Below are 17,089 nucleotides of genomic sequence, written 5' to 3' on the forward strand. Positions count from 1 at the left end.
AGTGGCATATGTTCAAGGAACCAGGGTAGTACAGGGTGTTTCAAAACGAATGACTTAATATTGGACGGAAATAATTATGAAACATGGGATGTGACAGCATGGAAGTGTGTTGTTTGGATGGGCGTGGCCTAGAGTCTCAGAAATTTGCCGTTAGATGTCAGTCAATGCGTCTTCCCAATTTGCACATTCGTCCTCGGTACCGCCAATTTAAAGAGAGAGCATGCTTGTGCAAAGGTAGTAGTCCAGGACAACTACGCATTTCAGATGACATGTTGGAAAGGCTACGGCAAACGTTTGAGCGGAGTTGACGAAAGTCTCCTCGCCGCCCAACCAGAGAACTGGCATTGCCTCACACGATTGTCTGGGGAGTGTTTTTGGGCGTCGTTTGGTCTACAAACCACACAGACTATAGTTAGTGCGAGCTCTTCGGATTCCGATAAAAAGAAACGGATTGACTTCAGCAATGCTCTGCTAGAGGACTTTGAAGACAATACATTATTACCACTGTTAATTTTCAGTGGTGAAGCAACATTTCATGTCAGCGGTAAAGTAAGTCGACATAACGTGCGCATATAGGGATTTCAGAACCCTCATCACATTACTTAGCACGAAAGAGATTCACCCAAAGTGAACGTTTTTCGTGCCATTTCTCATGAAAAAGTGTACGGTCCCTTCTCTTTTGAGGAAAACAGTGTCCGGAAAACTGGCTTTTTCCACAACTTCAGGAGTACTCCGATGATTTCTTTTTCCAACAGGATGGAGCTTCACCACACTGGTTAAACAATATGGACCTACGTTAATTTATCAATGACACTCTGCTTCAACACTGGACAGGGCGCACTTCCCTGCATTCTTGGCCTCCAAGATCGCCAGAAATGGCTCTACATGATTTTTTCTTGTGGGGATATGTGCAGGAAAGTGTGTTCATCTCCCATTTACCTCGTGACATATAACGGAAGAACAGAATAACAGCCACTATAACTTCTGTAAAAGCAGATACACGGCGCAGGGCCGCGACTTTCACGTAAAACGTCTACCCTGCATGGGAATATAGATAATGGATGTACAAGTCCAGGTTCCCCATGAACCATGGACCTTGCCGTAGGTGGGGAGGCTTGCGTGCCTCAGCGATACAGATGGCCGTACCGTAGGTGCAACCACAACGGAGGGGTATCTGTTGAGAGGCCAGACAAACATGTGGTTCCTGAAGAGGGGCAGCAGCCTTTTCAGTAGTTGCAGGGGCAACAGTCTGGATGATTGACTGATCTGGCCTTGTAACATTAACCAAAACGGCCTTGCTGTGCTGGTACTGCGAACGGCTGAAAGCAAGGGGAAACTACAGCCGTAATTTTTCCCGAGGACATGCAGCTCTACTGTATGATTAAATGATGATGGCGTCCTCTTGGGTAAAATATTCCGGAGGTAAAATAGTCCCCCATTCGGATCTCCGGGCGGGGACTACTCAGGAGGACGTCGTTATCAGGAGAAAGAAAACTGGCGTTCTACGGTTCGGAGCGTGGAATGTCAGATCCCTTAATCGGGCAGGTAGGTTAGAAAATTTAAAAAGGGAAATGGATAGGTTAAAGTTAGATATTGTGCGAATTAGTGAAGTTCGGTGGCAGGAGGAACAAGACTTTTGGTCAGGTGATTACAGGGTTATAAATACAAAATCAAATAGGGGTAATGCAGGAGTAGGTTTAACAATGAATAAAAAAATAGGAGTGCGGGTTAGCTACTACAAACAGCATAGCGAAAGCATTATTGTGGCCAAGATAGACACAAAGCCCATGCCTACTACAGTAGTACAAGTTTATATGCCAACTACCTCTGCAGATGATGAAGAAATAAATGAAATGTATGACGAGATAAAAGAAATTATTCAGGTAGTGAAGGGAGACGAAAATTTAATAGTCATGGGTGACTGGAATTTGTCAGTAGGAAAAGGGAGAGAAGGAAACATAGTAGGTGAATATGGATTGGGGGGAAGGAATGAAAGAGGAAGCCGCCTTGTGGAATTTTGCGCAGAGCACAACTTAATCATAGCCAACACTTGGTTCAAGAATCATAAAAGAAGGTTGTATACCTGGAAGAATCCTGGAGATACTAAAAGGTATCAGATAGATTATATAATGGTAAGACAGAGATTTAGGAACCAGGTTTTAAATTGTAAGACATTTCCTGGGGCAGATGTGGACTCTGACCACAATCTATTGGTTATGAACTGCAGATTGAAACTGAAGAAACTGCAAAAAGGTGGGAATGTAAGGAGATGGGACCTGGATAAACTGAAAGAACCAGATGTTGTAGAGAGTTTCAGGGAGAGCATATGGGAACAATTGACAGGAATGGGGGAAAGAAATACAGTAGAAGAAGAATGGGTAGCTCTGAGGGATGAAGTAGTGAAGGCAGCAGAGGATCAAGTAGGTAAAAAGACGAGGGCTAGTAGAAATCCTTGGGTAACAGAAGAAATATTGAATTTTATTGATGAAAGGAGAAAATATAAAAATGCAGTAAATGAAGCAGGCAAAAAGGAATACAAACGTCTCAAAAATGAGATCGACAGGAAGTGCAAAATGGCTAAGCAGGGATGGCTAGAGGACAAATGTAAGGATGTAGAGGCTTGTCTCACTAGGGGTAAGATAGATACTGCCTACAGGAAAATTAAAGAGACCTTTGGAGAGAAGAGAACCACTTGTATGAATATCAAGAGCTCAGATGGCAACCCAGTTCTAAGCAAAGAAGGGAAGGCAGAAAGGTGGAAGGAGTATATAGAGGGTTTATACAAGGGCGATGTACTTGAGGACAATATTATGGAAATGGAAGAGGATGTAGATGAAGACGAAATGGGAGATAAGATACTGCGTGAAGAGTTTGACAGAGCACTGAAAGACCTGAGTCGAAACAAGGCCCCGGGAGTAGACAACATTCCATTTGAACTACTGATGGCCTCGGGAGAGCCAGTCATGACAAAACTCTACCATCTGGTGAGCACGATGTATGAGACAGGCGAAATACCCTCAGACTTCAAGAAGAATATAATAATTCCAATCCCAAAGAAAGCAGGTGTTGACAGATGTGAAAATTACCGAACTATCAGTTTAATAAGTCACAGCTGCAAAATACTAACGCGAATTCTTTACAGACGAATGGAAAAACTGGTAGAAGCCGACCTCGGGGAAGATCAGTTTGGATTCCGTAGAAATGTTGGAACACGTGAGGCAATACTGACCTTACGACTTATCTTAGAAGAAAGATTAAGAAAAGGCAAACCTACGTTTCTAGCATTTGTAGACTTAGAGAAAGCTTTTGACAATGTTAACTGGAATACTCTTTCAAATTCTGAAGGTGGCAGGGGTAAAATACAGGGAGCGAAAGGTTATTTACAGTTTGTACAGAAACCAGATGGCAGTTATAAGAGTCGAGGGGCATGAAAGGGAAGCAGTGGTTGGGAAAGGAGTAAGACAGGGTTGTAACCTCTCCCCGATGTTATTCGATCTGTATATTGAGCAAGCAATAAAGGAAACAAAAGAAAAATTCGGAGTAGGTATTAAAATTCATGGAGAAGAAGTAAAAACTTTGAGGTTCGCCGATGACATTGTAATTCTGTCAGAGACAGCAAAGGACTTGGAAGAGCAGTTGAACGGAATGGACAGTGTCTTGAAAGGAGGATATAAGATGAACATCAACAAAAGCAAAACGAGGATAATGGAATGTAGTCAAATTAAGTCTGGTGATGCTGAGGGAATTAGATTAGGAAATGAGACACTTAAAGTAGTAAAGGAGTTTTGCTATTTAGGGAGTAAAATAACCGATGATGGTCGAAGTAGAGAGGATATAAAATGTAGACTGGCAATGGCAAGGAAAGCGTTTCTCAAGAAGAGGAATTTGTTAACATCGAGTATAGATTTAAGTGTCAGGAAGTCGTTTCTGAAAGTATTTGTATGGAGTGTAGCCATGTATGGAAGTGAAACATGGACGATAAATAGTTTGGACAAGAAGAGAATAGAAGCTTTCGAAATGTGGTGCTACAGAAGAATGCTGAAGATAAGGTGGGTAGATCACGTAACTAATGAGGAGGTATTGAATAGGATTGGGGAGAAGAGAAGTTTGTGGCACAACTTGACTAGAAGAAGGGATCGGTTGGTAGGACATGTTTTGAGGCATCAAGGGATCACAAATTTAGCATTGGAGGGCAGCGTGGAGGGTAAAAATCGTAGAGGGAGACCAAGAGATGAATACACTAAGCAGATTCAGAAGGATGTAGGTTGCAGTAGATACTGGGAGATGAAGAAGCTTGCACAGGATAGAGTAGCATGGAGAGCTGCATCAAACCAGTCTCAGGACTGAAGACCACAACAACAACAACAAGTCCAGGTTATAGACCCGTGGTTGACGACATATGGAAGTTTGGGTCTGGCCGTGAGTCGTCCACGGATAGCCAAATGGTAACGCTACCGCTGGTGATAAACGGGAAACCCGGGTTCGAGCACCCGTCTTGCACAAATTTTCATTGTCATTACTCTATGCATCCATGTCCGAAGGAACTTTGTGCATCGTAATTCGGAATAGCATGGGCACCGCAGTATTGTTTTCCCTTTTTTAGTCACGTTGTTTTTTCTCCGATTCGTTTCAGTGACTCTTCCTTAGTTATATGACCCATTCGTCAAATTTTCAGCAATCTCATGTATCTGCCCATTTTAAAAGCTTGGATTCTCTCCGTGTTTCTAGTATTTATCCTCAACGTTTGACTTTCGTGGAAGGCTACACACCCTTCCAGAAAAAAGTCCTAACACTCAAATTTCATTAGATCTTAAAACTGTCTCTTTTTCAGATAAGCTTTTCTTGCTTCTTGCATACCCGTACTTTACAGCCTCTCTACTTCCGCCATTGTCAGTTATTTCGCGGCTTAAATAGCAAAACTCTTTTACTACTTTCCGTGACGCATTATTCCCTCAACATCTCCTGACTTGAATCGACTAACGTCGATAGCAAATAACAAGAGAAGCAAGGGTACATCAAATAGGAGATACGTGGAATTGGTGCCTTTCTACTTTGGATGAGCGGGGAACAATGAAGTAGAGGGTGAGCTATGCTGAAAATTGTCCGGGAAACATAGTGAGTGGTATGAGAATACAGCTAATTCTTGAAGGCAAAATACGTCCTTAAAAGTAGAGTAATAAAATGTTATAGTCTTATTTCTGTGCTAGTATCAAGTAACCGTACCTGTTCTGTACATGAGCGCCTTTAATTACTATACGAGGAGTGAGAAGAGTCTACGAAAACCACGTAATCTTATAAACACAAGACAAATAAATAAATACGAACACGCCTACACAAGAAATGGAATCCTATAGCTCGACTGTCCTACTCCAACACACTACCACAACACTGTCTTGTGTTGTTAACAATGTCTCGAATGGAGATACTTGCCGTACACGCGGTAACGGTGTTGCCATGCCTTGACTTCTGTTGTGTAGCGAAATATACAGGTGACGACATTATTTTCCAGACATTTTTGCTACTATGTGGGGAATCACTCTGTGAAGTCCGAGTAAGTTGATTTGCCCTCAGAGGATTGTCAGATTCCTGCCGCGTAACAAGATAACATCCAGTGCAGAAAGGACTTAAACGAACAAAATGTAGCAGTGAAGGAGTGCCAAGAGAATGAGGCCGTAGAATTCAAGATAATTGAGCACAAGCACGGATTTCAGTCTCCAACACTCGAAAACGAGATAAAGCGAGGGTATGTCTCGAAGTTTTCTCATTCGGAAGCAGCGTCGGAGTTAACAGAGCGGACAGAGTAGCCGTGTTCAGAGGAACATTTAGCCGCCTCGAAAAGGGTGCAGCGAACTGTAGATAACTGCCAGTGTTAGAATGGCACAGATACGCTCCCCTTGGCGTGGTCGGTAGGGCGGCGGGCTGTTTGCGACGTTCCGACCCTCGAGAGGGCTGTTTGTCGCCGCAGGTCTGCGAGAGGGCAGGCCGAACAAAGCGGGCGCGCGCAGGTGCAGGGAGGGGCCTGGCTTCCAGGGAGCGCATCTGCCTGGACAGCCTGTCGCCCAAACTGGAATCTTCTGGCTCATCTTCAGCACCGGCACATCTGGATACGCACCTAATCAGTGGCGCAGCGCATTGTTTTCACTCTTATTTTTGTCGTATTTCAATGACCATCATCATCATCAGTTTTCTGCTATGACGGCAGGTCTTTTGTGTCTCCATTTCCTACAAGGAGAGGAGGATATAAAATGAATATCAACAAAAGTAAAAGAAGGATAATGGAAGGTCGTCGAATTAAATGAGGTGATGCTGAAGGAATTAGACAATGAAACGAGACACTAGAAGTAGTGTATCAGTTTTGTTATTTAGGCAGCAAAATAACTAACGAAAGCCGACGTGGAGAGGATACAAAACGCAGAGTGGCATTAGTAAGAAAAGCATTTCTGGAAAAAAAATTAACACAGAATACAAATTTAAGTGTTAGGAAACCTTTTCTGAAGTTTAGGCAAGTAGAGAACAGAGGCTTTTGAAATGTGATGCTAAACAATAGTTTTTAAAAAGAATAATTTCGAAAATTACTGTAGATTGGTAGATCGAATAACTAATAAAGAGGTACTGAATCGAATTGTGGAATAAAGAAATTTTTGGTCCAACTTAACTACAAGAAGGGATTGGTTTGCGCGTATATAAGGTATCATGAGGGACCAAGGAACTGTTGACTTAATGTAATAATACAGTACCAACAGCCGCTATTTTGATAATGTTCTATTAGCCAACCAGTTTCGACGTTCCAATCATCTCATCTTCAGGCCTACCACATGAATGACACCACGTACCACTTGGGCGTGTATATAACTAGTCGCCATTATTTGTATCTAGTTCCGTAGATATCCGAACTTCATGAGCATCTGTGCTCTTCACACATGTGACAACTGACCCTTATGACTGATTTGGTAATGTTGGGAAGTGCGTGTGTGGGAGGGGGAGGGGGGCATGGGGGGGGCAAGAAGGATGGTGTTGAATTGTAGAGGGGAAGCAACGCTCGAATACATTAAGCAGGTTAAAACTGATGTTGGTTGCAGCAGTTCTGCACAGATGAAGAGGCTTGCTCGGAATAGACTAGTGTGGAGAGCTGCAGCACACCAGTCTTCAGACTGAAGACCACAACTACAACAACACGAAGGGCAGGTGTGCCGCGCCACAGTGTATAAAGCATTCAGCAATGCTGACTCTCGTTTACAGAACGAATGGAAGTGTCCGATGACCACAAATTCTCCTAATGTTACGCACACCGACATTCGGGAGGTATTGACAACGGTGCTGGAGGTAAATAGGGAGAAGCAGCATACGGCCGTGCTGATAAGAGGGTGCGACAAAAGAGACAGAGTCCACTTCCCGGCTGGGCGGGGAGCACATTGTTCGGGCGCGCAACTCGCGCTTAATTAACGAGCGCGCCGCGCCGGCCCTCGGCCTTTCACCCCGGGCTTCCCTAATGAACGGCCGGCGGCCGACGGCGGGGCCTGGTCGAGGATGCGCGGTTGCGCCCCCGCCGGCCGCTGCCGCCCCGCAACCCCGCGCAGTGACGTAACGCGATTGTCGCGCCTGTATTAATGAGCCGCGATGACTCCCACACGGCCGTGGGCGCCGCGACGCACTGGCAACGCCGGACCCGCTCCCCTGAATCGTTAAGCGAGCGGCCACTTTCTGGCACCTTGCAGTTCTGCACCACGTTCCCAGTAACAGCGAGGAACATCACTGCCTTTGTGTCCTTTATAACTTTGTGATATTGCAGAAGAGAAATCCTGTTGCAACACGATAGCAAGCGAACATAATGGCTGACTGACGTCATCACTGATCCTAGCGACAAAAGCTGCGCTCAGACTTCAGTGGACATCTTTTGGTGCTTTTCTATTTACTAGACCACAATATCAGTAATTTATTTGTCCGAGGATCATTTTACGATGATACGGGATGTGTTATCTTATTTACAAAGAACACGTAAGTCATATGCGAGTATATATAGACACATGCGTTTAATTAGGGGAGCACAGGACACATGGCCTAAGGAACCGTCCTAGGATTTGGCTGAAGTAATTTAGGAAAGCGACGAAAAACCTAAAACACGACAACCGGACAGATCACGAGCGTCCGAGCTCCTGGATCTGAGGTCTTGTGTTAACAAATGCACTGCCTGATTCAGTAATATCTAACGTGCAGTTCGCTTACATTTGTATATATCCGGCACTAGTTTACTTAATAACACAAAAATATGTATTGTTCATTTGGTCTTTTGACACTCTTCACTACATTTAACGGCACAAATTTGCAGCTGAATTTGGCATCACGACCATACTGCCACGACTCTATCACGTCTCCATGTCTTCCATTCTACCTGTCTCAAGAACTAAGTCAGAATTGACACAAGCTAAGCTCTCTCCATGCTAATACTTTCATACAAAAGAAATGAGAAACGGGATGTTATGACACCACACATAATCATACCTCGACGTATTCAGGTACCCGGGGCCGTTTCTCTGAAGATAACAGTGGCCGTACTGATCTACGATTGCGTGTAACCAGTCCTTATGTGAGAACAGGAGATTAAAACTGCTTTCCAGTCTTTCTACTTTCGATTTCCACTGGTTTTCCTGAATATTAAAATTAACTGTCGAGTGGTACGACAGATAAGACCGTGGCAGATTCAAACCCCTTTCGCCTCCCCTACGGAACCAACCCTTCTATCTTCTCTAACACTCCGCCACTACGAACCTCATTCGAAACTGAGAGTCAATTCTCAGCCGTCGTTCCTGCTCTCAAGATGTATGCATATGATACTCCACACGGCGTGCCAGACCAACACGCCTGATCGATGCACCTCATTAGTAATTTAAGGCTGATGTCATACTGTACCAGAAATCTCTCGTATCCACGAAACTACCGTCGCTTACATTTAGCGTCAAATGACATCCCACTCTACGAAGCGCTCGACTTCCCTCGGATACACACTGATCTGAACAACACAACGGCTCGGACTCGTCCTTCCGCACTGCTGTTCCGTGCTGAGCAGGCCTGAAGACCCTGGTAGGGGCGGCGGCATTCGCAGCAGGATCTTCGAGGGTCGGCGTGTCAGCCGGAGAGGCGGGCGACGCTTCGCCCACGGGCGGCGTGGGCGCCGGGCGCGCCATACGTCACGCGCTGCCCCCGGCGCCTGATTTACGCTCGCGCGACGCCTCCCTAATTAATCCGAGGTGTGTCCCCCGCCGCGGCCGAGGCTTAATTTAGGCGCACGATCATATCGACGCGTGCTCCTGCCGGCGTCGCGACGCCCGGCGCTGCCCCCACCGGCGCAGTCTGCCCCCTCGAGGGCAGCCACCGACTCCGGCGCGCCGGCCGCCATCACGCTCCACTGCTAACACACTGCTTCGGACGGCTTCCACTGCTAAAGCTGCAGATGTATGGAGACCTTTACCCCCCGCCCTTACTGCGTTACGGACCATTTGACAACCACTGAGGACACATTTACCTTTTGCCGTGCACGCTTATTTCCTCGGCGGCGAGTTACACAAAAGAAACTCTGCTTAATTTTGCGCTCAGCCCCACATTTTAATGACCTTACAGGCAACTATAAACCTCAGACTTTTCGCAGGTGATAAGGTATCTATAAGTTCTGTCTGGGAAACATTGCACAAATATTCAATCGGATCTTGATAAAATTTCAAAGAGGTGCATAGATTCGCAGCATGCTTTAAACGTTCAGAAATGTGAACTTCTACACTTCAGAAAATGAAAACGAACGGCCTATTAGTACAACATCGGTCAGTCACAAACAGACTCGGTCAACTCATACAAGTACTTACTCGGGTGGGACAGTTTTGTTACAATATGAAATGGGACGACTGCATACGCTCAGTCGTAGGTAAAACAGCTGCCACATTTCGGTCCACTAATAGAATACTAAGTAAAGGTGACAGTTCTGCATAGGAGATTGCTTAAAAAACACTCTTGCGACCCATCCTCCGTACCACATACACTAAAAGGGGACACTGAATGTGTACAGACAAAAGTAGCACAAATGACCATACAAGCGATGAACAAAACATGACACAATACCAGCTGCCATTCAAAATAACTTCCAGTCGTCTGAGAACGGATAAATAAAGGTCCTGCATGGTTTTCGAGGCAATCTTTCTTACTGCAAAATAGTGAAAAATTCGGGTAAGGTAATGGAAGTGCACAGTGATAACGCACCCTTCTCTCTAAAGTACACCACAAATTGAGATGCGAGAATTCATGCTCGTGCTCATAAAACCACTCGTGGACCATGCGAAGCCGGCCGGTGTGGCCGTGCGGTTCTAGGAGCTTCAGTCTGGAACCGCGTGACCGCTACGGTCGCAGGTTCGAATCCTGCCTCGGGTATGGGTGTGTGTGCTGTCCTAAGTCTAGGGACCGATGACTTCAGCATTTTGGTCCCTAAGCAATTCACGTACATCTGAACGTTTTTTAACGAGTTCGGCTTACCCGCTCAGGTGGCTGTAAACCCAAACCATAGTGCCTATTTCAACATGTTCCGTGGTCACGGAATAGATGCCATACCGCACCTCGACCTTTCCACTAAATCTTCGCATGTTAATCCCATTGAAAACGTCTGAGACTATTTGGAACAGCGGGTGAAACACGGATATCAACATCCTCTCAAATCCTCTACGCTATCAATGAGTAGATTAAGTTGGGTACGGGATGTCTAAAGAAACTTACGGATACTCTCCCTCTCCGAACTGAGGTCAGCCGGCCGAAGTGGCCGTGCGGTTCTAGGCGCTGCAGTCTGGAACCGCGAGACCGCTACGGTCGCAGGTTCGAATCCTGCCTCGGGCATGGATGTGTGTGATGTCCTTAGGTTAGTTAGGTTTAACTAGTTCTAAGTTCTAGGGGACTAATGACCTCAGAAGTTGAGTCCCATAGTGCTCAGAGCCATTTGAACCATTTTTTCGAACTGAGGTCACTATCAACGCTACATGCAGTGTTACACAGTGTTATCGTAATTTATTCTGGAGGTCACGAAGTTTCTGTCCGGTTTTCTTAACTAATAACGTCACAAAATGGTCTGCTGAAAGTCAAACTGACATACTACACTGTTCAGTCACATTAACGCGACCAGCTGTCGGGAGTGCAAAAAATGGTTCAAATGAGCACTATGGGACTTAACTTCTGAGGTCATCAGTCCCCTAGAACGTAGAACTACTCAAACCTAACTAACCTAAGGACATCACACACATCCGTGCCCGAGGCAGGATTCGAACCAACCACCTTTTCCATCGCTCATCACTGCGAGACGTCCAGGAGGAAAGTCAGTGAGGCTCTGGAAGTACCGACAGGGATGTGGAGCCATGCCGAGTCCAGCGCCGTGGTTTCTCGGCTGAGGATCCACGCCGCCAACAGCCTGATCGACACGGTCCCGCAGATTCTCTATTGGGTTTAAATGCGGGGAGTCTGCTGGCCAGCGGATAAATCGCTCCGTTTCCGCATTACGACAAAGTTTACGACGACGACTGCACTGTTTCCCGAGTCCCTCAGACACGCTTTATACACCCTACACTGCCAATACCGCCACGAGCAGTCTGTGAGTGGTAACTGAATGTTGACGCCAAACACAAACGGTAGTCATATTAATGTGACTGAACCGTGTATTAGAAGTAGTTCGAAATTAAGAACTGTATGGTACTCATCTTGAATGGGTTTTACTGTACGGTACGTAAAACCCATGCAAGATGAGTGTTTGACAAAACGTACTGAGGTACGTAAACCTATGCATTGAGCTAAAGGAGAAATTAGAATAGTATTCGCGCCGTCTGCTTCAAATACGCGCAAAAAATATCGCAAACGGCTGAAGATTACACTCGCTATTTTGTTACCAATTTCCTGAGCGCTGGCCAGTGAGCTACCTCGTACATCGGTTGGCCGCGTGGACCGGTTACGAAACGCGCTGCCTCCCAGCCTGGCAAACTGTCGAAAGTGGCGCGAGATTTACGCGTCCTTTATCACGAGGGACGCTCGCGTCAACGGCGGCGGGCGTGTCGCGGGCCTCATTACGGGCGATATTTATGCGCGGGCCCGCGGAATGTAACGAGCCGCGCTGTATAGAATTGTCACGCACCTCCCGCTGCCCCCTCCCCTCCCCCCCCCCCCTCCCGCTAAGCGGGCGAATTAATTCGTGGCGGGCGGCCCGCAGCCCCGCGGGCTGGCTAGGCCACGCCGAGCGCCGTAGTGGGCGGTCACCCGACAGCCAGCCCGCGGCCGGGCCCGTCTTCTTTATGGCTGTAACAATGCGCGGCTACCCAGCGTCAGCGAAACATATGCAAATGTCACCGCCGGCTACAGCTGTATTAATAACGCGCCGCAAACAGATGACGGCCGCCGCTGTCCGCCCGGCTAACAGTCTGAATCGTGAGCATTTCATACTTACCCGAAACCCGTTTCCTATTACATTAGCGCTATATTCGTGTCGGCTGCGATTCATTACCACCGTTTTCTGTGAGAATTTCCAGTTCTTTCATCTGTCCTCCGGCGGGTTTATGCCACTCTCATTTTACCTGTTTCGAGTTTCGTATTGTAAATCGCGCCTGAATACCTGCTTTTACGAACCTTGTGACACTTTCTCGCCAGTGCGCTTATTTTGTGTCATTCTTCAACCTACCGACCTGAGCAACTGCTGCGGAGACTCTTTCTGGTAATTTTTACCTCCTTATCATTCCTTGTACGGCTCCTTATTACCGCTTCTTCTGCCAACCATTCTCTCTCTTTCATTGTCAATGTCCTACCCTCTTCCACTTTTTCACGTTTTCACACACACACACACACACACACACACACACACACGCACGCAGGCACAAAGAGAGAGAGAGAGAGAGAGAGAGAGAGAGAGAGAGAGAGAGATGTGCTCATGTGTATCTTGTGGCATCTACTAGGAGTGATCATTGTGTTAACGTCTCGTGCGTTTGTTTAAAATCAATATCTCGCGAAATTAAAGCTCAGAAAGTAACATGCTGAAATTATTTTATTCTTCGTTACAGACCGTCTTACACTTCGTTGGACTAAACTCTATTCTCTCCTTGTGATTCGCCATCATATCCCGTAAAATAATCTGCAGGATTGCGTGCTCAACATAGATACACAGTACCGGGAAAAAATGCAAAACGCTCGAGGTCTGTGTTCAGTGGCACCGGGATACTGACGGGTCCCAGTGTCGGTGATCGACATTTATCATCGGCGATGAGATGGCGCTCAGCAGGCCTGTGTTTTGATTCCGCAGGCAGTAACTGTGCTGGGACCAGAGGTGATCGGTGCTTCTGTGCGCAAGTAACGGACTTCCACGTGTATGGCATATACCCGGTTAGCTGCCTATTCCGGAGTGCATTCCGTTGCGCCACAAAGTCCTCCTCCCAGGCTTCAAGGTGTGGGGAGCCGTCAGTTACAAATCGCGGTCACATTTGGTATTTCTGCGGGGCAAAGTAACCAGTGCCCGCTAAATTGCACTGGCCGTCATCCCAGTGCGACTGCCGTTCCTTCGAGGGGAAGGTAATGTGCTTCTTCAGCAGGACAATGCAGATCCACATACGCTGCTGAAGCGCAACGTCCTCTTCGTGGTGTGAAACAACTGCACTGGCCAGCAAGATCACTACATCTCTTGACAATTGAACATGTATGGGACATGACGAGCGGCAACTTACTCGTTCTCTAGGCCCCGCAACAATCATTCCCGATTTGTAACAAAAGGCCCGGGATGCTAGCGTCAGTCAACCGCAAGATGCACCTTCATCATCATCTGCATGTGAGACTATGCAGTCGCCTGCATTGCCGCCAGAAAGCGGCATACTGTCGATTATTGCGACTGTTTTGGTATCCTTTACTGTGACACGTGTGTTGCATTTGGTCTGAACTTGTTATCACATACTTCTACAAAGATGAACTGCCTTCCATATGCTTGTGAATAAAGTGACTTTGTCCTTCAAGGTACAGCATATTTTCCGGAAGTTTATTTCTTCTCGCGTTGTGCATAGTGCGAGTAGAGTAACACCTCGTTCCTTTCTCTGTCGTTCACCGTAGCAAAAGAAGTTCAGGAAAAGTTTTAATTATCCCTCGTAATAATCGTGATAAGGTACCTCGGCCAACATTAGTGTATTTCAGGACACTATACTGAGCACACGAGCTCTCCTTTCTATAGTTAACGAATCAACAGCAGTCAGACACTTTTCAGCTTTCCCCCTTAATTGAGACATTACTCAAGTCTGAAATTGCAATAGATCAAATCATACAAATACCTGGCCCTAGAAATTCGTAGGGATATGTAAACGATAAGATCACCCGTAAGCAAAACAGTTGGTACATTTCGGTGGAATAATAGGGAAATGCAATTAGTGTGCACAGCAGATTGCTCACAAAATACTGCTGCGACTAATACTACAATATTGTTCGAGTGTATAGGACTCTCACCAAACAAGACTAACACGGGGCATCTAGAAAAGGACAGCACGAACGTGACAGTAGGACGTAAATGCTACAGAAACTTTAAAACAGACGCAAACTGTTTCGAGAAACGCTATTCACAAAGTTTTAAGAACCTGCTTTAAGTAATGTGCTAGGTATGTGCTACAATCTCCTACGTATCTCTACCCTAAGAATCGCGAGGACGATGTTAAACTAATTACAGCGCGCAAGGAGGCGTTTAAGCAATTCTCACGCTGCGTACACGAATAGAACGGGAAGCAGCCCTAACAGCTGGTACAGTGGGCTGTCGCGTACTTGGCAGTGGTTTGCAGAGTACGGATCTAGAATCTGTAAGCTGAAACAATCTGCGTTTACTAAACACAATGTATTAACCTCTTCACTGCGCGAGTGAAACTTGCATCAACCGTATCAAGCGTGACAGACGCCTTCACCGCCGGTCGTGCGCTGCGGCAGCGGCAGTAAAGCAAAGAGCGCGGACAGGGCTGCGGCCGTGCGTTCGCGCATCGCGCTCGGCCGGCGCTCCACGCCCACGCGGACCCCGTCGGCGGCTGACTGCTCCCTCAAAAGCCGACAGCTACCGGCAGAGTAACCACGGGCTCGGCGGCTTCCATTATCCCTTCACTAGCGGACTATACCAGTTCCAGTGCCGTAGGACGAAAGCGAGCTGCACGCTCACCGATCGTCGATCTGCTGCCGGCAGAAGGCGAGCTGCGAGTGGCGTGTGCTGTACGTGTCCTGCGCTTCACCGAGCAATCGCAAGCAAAGACGTTACGTCGTGCAGAGTATCCGGCGCCCAGTCTCACAATGCAACATCATTCTCACCTGAAATGCTAATTAAATCAAGACGCTACGCTGCCGACAGGCGTCGATATACAACAACGAGGACAGTTGAAAATGTGTGCCCCGACCGGGACTCGAACCCGGGATCTCCTGCTTACACGGCAGACGCTCTATCCATCTGAGCCACCGAGGGCACAGAGAATAGTGCGACTGTAGGCACTTATCCCTTGCACGCTCCCCGTGAGGCCCACATTGCCACCTTAATGTCCACACACTACATCCGTAGTGCCTCTGCCCATTACACTCATTACTCGCGGCAGACAAACTTACCGAGTCCCGTAAGAGTTCGGGCAATACGTGACATCCGCACAGAAGGAGGAGGACAGTGGCCGGTTAACCTTAACTATATGAAGATGTTATCTGTTCTTTCGGACATTCCGCTTAGGATGCCTCAGATACTTGTAGAAGACGTAATTTGTTTTCTGTGCGGTTCATAGAAAAAAATGGGAATGAGGACGTGTTACCCCAAGGAAAAAGTGACAACCAACCAAAAATTAGGAAGGCTGCCGCTAAAGATTGGCATTCATTTTGAACTCTTCAAATATGCTAATGATCTCTCACAATTTGGACTATTGCTTTCTTGTTTTTTAATTTAACAAAAGCATTTGATTGTGTCGACCATGCGATATTTCTGCGCACTTTGGAATACTACGCGATTAAGGAAAAAGCTCAACAACGGTTTACATCATATCGAGAAGTAAGAAGCAGCGGGTTGTCCAGAAATCTGACTGGGGTCATGTAAAGTGATGGGTGGCACAGGGTTCTGTTCTGGGTCCGTTGCTTTTCTTGCTATATATCAGTGAGCTGTCACTAGGTATGAAAGATGACTACAAAAATTCTCTTTTCAGATGACGCAGGTGTTACTGTGAAAGACGTGAGTCGTAAAATAAATGCTATAGCTAACAGAGTAGCCAGTAACACCGACACGTGGCTCTCGAGGGACAGACTGGCGCTTAACTCCAATAAAACGCAGTGCGTACAGTTTCCCAGACGAAACTTTTTTTAAAGCGAAACTTTGTTGTCCCAAGCTGGTCAAACAGTCAGTGAAATCGATTATTTTAAATTCTTAGGACTGAGGATAAATGGAAGGTTTTCTTGGAAGTTTCAACGCTCGAGATCTTATGCAAAAACTGAATGCTGTTATCTTTACTATAAGCAAGATCTCCACCGTCTCTGACACTGAAATGGCAAGGATTGTCCGTTTTATTTATTCTCACTCTATCATCTGGTGTGGCGTTGTATTTTGAGGCAACTCTGCGCATTCACCAAGAATTCTCTTCAGTCAGGAAAGGCCAGTCAAACTGACTTGTGGCGTCAAATCCCGAACTTCATGTAGGCAGCTGCTCACAGTCGTACCTACACATGTATCCCGCGTAAATTTTCGAACTTCGCCAGCACGGTAGTTCAGCGTGCTCGGTCAGAGGGTTAGCTACCCTCTGTAATAAAAAACTGAGTGAACGGATCAACGAAGAACCTGACGGTGTCATCGGACGTCCGCCCCGAACAAATTCAAAGAACAATATAGAACAAAAATAGATGTTAAAATAAAAAATAAAAATGGTCAGCGCGACAGAATGTCAATCCTAAGGGCCCGGGTTCGATTCCTGGGTGGGTCAGAGATTTTTCTCCACTCAGGGACTGGGTGTTGTGTTGTCCTAATCATTATCAATTTCATCCCCATCGACGCACAAGTCGCCGACGTGGCGTCAAATCGAAAGACTTGCACCCGGCGAACGGTCTACCCGACGGG

The 17,089-nt window shown here is 46.5% G+C and overlaps 1 protein-coding gene and 1 non-coding gene across 3 annotated transcripts in view; both read right to left on the bottom strand.

The window, feature by feature from the left end:
• The window catches only part of LOC126092535 (protein dachsous-like), a 590,094-nt gene that overhangs the window by 302,112 nt on the left and 270,893 nt on the right, over window positions 1-17,089 (bottom strand). The gene's annotated exons all lie outside the window — the stretch shown is intronic.
• Trnat-ugu (transfer RNA threonine (anticodon UGU)) lies at window positions 15,399-15,473 on the bottom strand. Its single transcript has one exon. It is a non-coding gene; the product is annotated as a tRNA-Thr (tRNA).

Source organism: Schistocerca cancellata, chromosome 7, assembly GCF_023864275.1.
Source record: "Schistocerca cancellata isolate TAMUIC-IGC-003103 chromosome 7, iqSchCanc2.1, whole genome shotgun sequence".
Lineage (NCBI taxonomy): Eukaryota > Metazoa > Arthropoda > Insecta > Orthoptera > Acrididae > Schistocerca > Schistocerca cancellata.